At 35.8% G+C, this 6,000-nt stretch overlaps 1 protein-coding gene across 1 annotated transcript in view; it reads left to right on the top strand.

Moving 5' to 3' along the window:
- The first annotated feature begins 3,384 nt into the window (after window positions 1-3,384).
- The window catches only part of LOC143756656 (sterile alpha motif domain-containing protein 3-like), a 42,942-nt gene continuing 40,326 nt past the window's right edge, over window positions 3,385-6,000 (top strand). Inside the window, exon 1 of the mRNA XM_077247217.1 lies at window positions 3,385-3,434. The gene's annotated coding sequence lies outside the window, so the exon portion shown is untranslated. The remainder of the gene's footprint in view (window positions 3,435-6,000) is intronic.

Genomic DNA, 6,000 nt, shown 5'->3' with positions numbered 1-6,000 from the left:
CCATATGAGCACTGTGGACAGCTGTTTAAGGTCATTGTCTTTATTTGTATCACAGATGCATTTGGTGCTTTTTTATATCATTATGTAATAATTAATGAATACCCAGCAATCTATCTTTAACTTAAAGTTTATAATCTGCTTTTCTGAAGTTATAGTTTTGATTCCTGTGGGAATAGCAAATCAAACTGTGCTCATTAGATCCCACACAGTGAGGTTTGATGTCTTTGTTAAAGCACTGCTAGTGTATTACAGTAACTCTGTAGAAAGATTCTGAGTAATTTCATGTAGATTCTGATTAAATTGTTCATTAAAATCTGGGCAATTTTAGAGGTTGCAATGTAGACTAGTCCATTTGCAAAAACAATAAATGTAATTATCCCACCGTTGTTCCTCCATTATAACAGCAACATTCATTGAGTCTTGGTAACTTACAAAGGATTATAGAGATTTTAATGTGCAGTAATACCCATAGTTTTATTTATGTTTTGATTTGCCTGTAAATCCAAGGTGGTAACTAAAGAGCTGACATTGCTTGTCTCACTAAAATAAAAGCATCTGTATCCTTTTGTTTGTCTCCCACCTGCTAAATTATCCCTGCTCCTGAGAAGATGCATCATTCGGTTTTATGATAATCTTGTTTTTTGGCAAGTGTTGGCCAGGCAGAAACAACAAGGGTTGATTGCGAGGGTGTTTTGCTTTTCGTTTACAGTCTTTGTCATGGGGTTACATGCTGCTTTTTTAGTTTTTTTGAAGGACAAATGCTGCTTATTCCCCCTGAGTAAACCACACTTGCTGCTGTTTGAAGGCCGCACATCGAGACTTCCACACTGGCAAAATCCAGTCGTTGTATATAGTGGAATCTGTTCTGCACGCAGCTTGAATACTGATATCACCCCATGTTCAGGGAGTGTTAAAGGGTAAGTAAGGGAATGTCCAGCACACAAAATTGCCTTTTGTGTAGAAAGGCCTGGGTAGTGCAGATAAACAAAGAAAATTATTTATAAACTTCCCTTAAGGCACAAACAAACTCTCTTGGGAGCCACAGTGTAGCCAGTGTTTCAAAGCTAAATAACACAATTATGTACTTTACTACCAATATATGTATATATTCATATCATAAGACTTGATTTGTTTGCTGATGGGATAAAATAAGCAATTCTTAAAGTAAAGTGATTTTGTATTTGGAATCGTATGATAATAATGTAAAATAAAATTGACGTACATTTGAATAATAATAATAATAATAATAATAACAATAATAAAGTAATAATGGGTGGTTGCTAGGGCTTTGCAGTTGCTGGGGTGTTCAGATTGGTTGCTAGCAGGTTGTTAGGTGGTTGCTAGGGTATTCTGGGTGGTTGCTAAGGTGTTGTATGTAGTTGCAAAGGGGTTCTATGTTGTTGCTTTTATCACTGCAGGATGAGAAATAATTTAATTTCATTCATTAATTAGTTTTTGTTGTTGTTATGGTGTTGCTATGCAGTTGCCTGGGTGTTCGGACATGTTGTTAGGTGGTTGTTAGGGTATTCTGGGTGGTTGTTAAGTGGACGTCATGCTAAAGTGTTCTGGATGGTTGCTAGGATGTTGCTATGTAGTTGCTCAAGTGTCTTGGGTGGTTGCTCTTTTTTCACAGTTTTATCATAAGCCAGACAAATTATTAATTTCAAATATTCATTTTATTGTTGTGATTGCTAGAGCATTGCCATGCAGTTGCTAGAGCGTTCTGAGTGCTTGCTAGCAGGTTTTTTGTTGCTAGGGCGTTGCTATACAGTTGCTAAGGTGTCTGAGTGGTTGCTTTTTTTTACTGTTTCAAGCCTGCCTCTGTAACAATTTCCATTTGAACAACAAGTATAAAGAATTACTGCTAGTTATCAGAGTACTTCGGAGATACAGTCCAATAAATATGAAGATTAATGATCAGCCATGAGCCACTTTTAATGTAGTTGATCATTTTCAGTAAGCACATCATTAACTGAATCAAGATTTACTAGTAAAGTTTTAGAATCAAACTTTCACATCCAAACGTGCAAAGTCACGTATGTGACCCGGCATCCTTTGCCCATCTAAACTGTTGTTATACACAGTGTTCTTTGATAATTGTGGTGCATGCTTTTTGTTTTATTATTAGAGACCATAATTAGAGTTATACACCTGGATGTTCCTCCTTGAGTGGTCATTAGCACATGCCATACGCACTAGAGCTGCGCCTGGTATATATGTAATTATATCTTAAAATAACGCTGTCTGTGTTCTGTTAGGTGTGCTCACTGTCCTCTATTGAGCCTAATGAGAAGTTAGCATTGCTTAACTACAGACGAATGGACAAGAGAACCCATACCTGACAGTAGGAACTCAATGTGATGTGAGGTCAGTGGTACAGTATAGGCTTCAGACCTGTAGATGTTCCATATGAAGTCGTAAAGGATTCCAGCAGGTTTGTTTCTGCACGAAGCAGCATCTCGTATTTTAGACAAGATTTTGCAAGACTATCACAGCTCACTGTATTGCATCTGTGATTTTTTGATGTTAATTCTCACTCCCACCATCTGAATTACTGATGCACATCCTACCCAGATGGCCTGCTCTCAGTTCTGTGTTGGATTATAAGCATTTACATGGATGCAGCGTAGCCGTGGAGCAGTGCACGGAAATGTTTTGTAGTGCTTTCAGATTGTGGCTAATAGAACGCAATGGCCCCAAAATGTATTTGGATGCTTAACCACTTAAAACACTTAAGCCACGCTTAAAAATGGATGTGCTCCTTTGCATTATTACACTGCTCTCTGCTTGATTGTCATTGGTCGGTCTTGACATTCGGAGGTACATTTTTCAATAATGATCGTCTATACTAGCAATGCGGAATAATGGTGCTCATCCAAGTATTTGAGGTGGGCACATCTTTTATGTCTCTCGTATCACACCGCAGATGGACGTGCTCTCTCTCATGTTTCATTCAAACGCAAGTGGTGCCATCTTGTGCCTTAGCCATCAACTATTTACAGTAAAATGAAACCAGAGAACTTCAGTATTGTCACGGTTTCACCAGACTCCTATGTCCCGGCCACACAGCAATCTCACTCATCCGAATACTAACCGTCTGCACCCGTTCACAATCAGCACCAGAAATCAGCTCTGGCATAAAAGCACACACCTCGCACACAGTCATTCACTGTAAAATGTAACTGATGATCTTACTAATAACATTAAGTGAATAAAACTTATTTTGAATAAGTTTGTTGACCTTACTAAGTTTGATAAAGTAAGGACAATTTTTTAGCACAGTAAGTTATTAAACTCAATAGATTAAATTACCCTCTACTTAAAATAATAAGTATCTTGAACATTTTCGAGTGGTCATGCGCAGTTCTACCAGTAGGCGGAGCCGATTTGGAAACGTAATACCATTATTTCGGACGAGGAAAGCACATGGAAAGGTGAGTCAGTGCTTTTTTGTCTTATTTTAATGTCTGAATTGCTTAATATACATAATTGATCTTGTAATAAATAAAACAGATTAAACAAACTAGCGTTACACATGAACATTGGATGTGTTATTTTAATCAAATTCTTGGATTGTGTTGGATTGTGCTTCGTAATGAGCAGTCTAGCATTTGCAAATCGCTAGACTAATCGTTAGGTCCATGCTTTCAATCAAGGAACCTTTTTATGTTTTATTTATTTTTATTGTGAGTATAATGTAGACTGAGAAAAAAACTTTACTGATTTATATTTTAATGTTGCAATAATTATGTAGCAATATAGCAATGCTATAATTAATATATTTTAACTTTTGGATTACTTCAAATTAAGGGTGTGGGATTAAATTCTCCACGATCTGTTTTGAAGAAATATAGTAGTGTCGTGCTACAGCGAAAATCATTTGCAGTTCTGGCGCCACAGTCTCAACATTGGCTATAGGCCTACTGTAAAGTTACAACTCGACGTGCATTTACTTCAGATGTTAACACACAGGAGTTACACTCACGGGACACTGCAATTCACAAACTTTAATTATTTGCTTGTGCTTTAAAGCCTTGCCGGTTAAACATTTAATTTGCGTGCTGTTCTGAAATGGGCGCATGTCATTTTCTGAGTGCATCATCAACCACTTAACAGCACCTGATTACTAAACTTTATATTTCGCGTCTTATTGCGGTAATACTGTGAAATATACACAATGTTTTCATGAACACAGTTGGTTATGTCTAAAGTAAAAGTGAACTTAATTTAATCGGATGCGTTTATGTATTTTAGAAGCGTGCAGGTCTTTAAGTGACAGCAGTCTAATAATGAACGGCATATGCGCCTTTTTCTTAAAGGGATAGTTCACCCAAAAATTAAAATGTGTCATCATTAACTAACTTTCATTTTGTTCCAAACCTGTATTAATTTCTTTCTTTTGCTGAACACAAAATAAGATATTTTGAAGAATGTGGATAACCAAACAGTTGATGACCCCATTGACTTCCATAGTAGGATGATATGGAAGTCAATGGGGACCATCAACTGTTTGGTTACCCACATTCTTCAAAATAACTTTTAATTTTCAACAGAAGAGTACATGATACAATTGCCCCACAATTGTTTTTGGGAGAACTATTCTTTTAATGTTAATAAAACAAAAGACAGTGAAAATTACTCACTCCTCTTGACTTAAATACAGTGGCTTTAATAAGAATAAATTATTAATGTATACTGTCAAGCCAAAGTATAGGGTGTTATTTCATTTGTATATTATTTTGTGTATATGTAATGTGTATCTTTGTTCCTATTTTTTATTAACAAAGATAAAACAATTACTAAGCTTTTTATTATCATTCATTTTGGCCTAAAATGTCTGCTATTCTATTTTTGTTTTTAGCTTTGTTTTTTGAAAATATGGAAATTCGTTTGGCTATAATGCAAAATAGTAAAACCAACATGAAAAGAATTGTGATATCATATTTTGCCATATCGCCCACCCCACACTTTAAATGTTTGAACACTATATTGATTTATAAATGAAAATACAAAGCCGTATATTAAAAAAGTGTGTATGTTAATATTATTTTCTTCATTTGCAGAGCTTGCTTTGTGAGATGAGACATGCAATGGAAATGTAAGTACTGTTTTTTTTCCTGTGAAAAGAGAGCTCTCCTATTGAAGCATTATCGCATAAAACATGGAAGCTACACCAGAACTACACCATTTCCATGTCTTCACGCAGACTGTTTGTGTTCATTTAAGTCATTTAATGCATTGAAGGTTCATTTAACAAGAAGTCATTCCCAACATATTGATGCAGAACAAACAAGTGGATCAAAAGAATCTCCAATAATATTTCACTGTCTACTCTGTGAATTTAAGGAACCTTGTACAGAATCTGAGTTTTTCACCCACTTGCGTCAGCATTTAAAAAAGAATGAAAAGGTTCAGTGCCCATATAATGACTGCAATTTTGAGAGCAGAATTTATTCTACATTTAATGCTCACAAATGTAAAGAACACCAATTAAGCAGTCAGAGGAAGTTAAAAGCTAGCATTGCAGTTGAAATTCAAAATGTAGCTGCAGAATTACCACAAGATGTTACACAAAATACATCTTACCATGAGTCAATGGATTCTACTGAATTTGACGAAGATGAAAATGAAAAAGAGGACCAGACTCAAAATCTGGATCTTTTGCAGAATCAACTAGAACGTAATTTAGGCTTGCTCTTTCTTAAGATGCAAACCATTCTGCATATCTCTGATGCAGCAGTACAGGAAGTAATTCAACAAATTAATCAGATATCTCTTCTGTCAAAGCCCCTTTTGCGTAATGCCATACAGCAGATTCTAGATCAACATGGAGTCCGTGATAATGATTCTGTTTTGAGAGACATCATGAAAGCTGTCACAGAGAATAATTTGATCTTGAAAATGACTGATTCTGGTGAGTCTCTCTCTACAATCAGTAAAAGAGCATCATATTTTCAAAAAGAGTTTCCAATAGTTGTGCCAACAGAATATAAACTTGGG

Source organism: Siphateles boraxobius, unplaced genomic scaffold (genome assembly GCF_051911475.1).
Source record: "Siphateles boraxobius isolate OS27281-9 unplaced genomic scaffold, OSU_SipBor_1 3, whole genome shotgun sequence".
NCBI classification, from domain to species: domain Eukaryota; kingdom Metazoa; phylum Chordata; class Actinopteri; order Cypriniformes; family Leuciscidae; genus Siphateles; species Siphateles boraxobius.
Note: the sequence above shows the minus strand (reverse complement) of the source record. Positions and strands in the feature narration are given on the sequence as shown.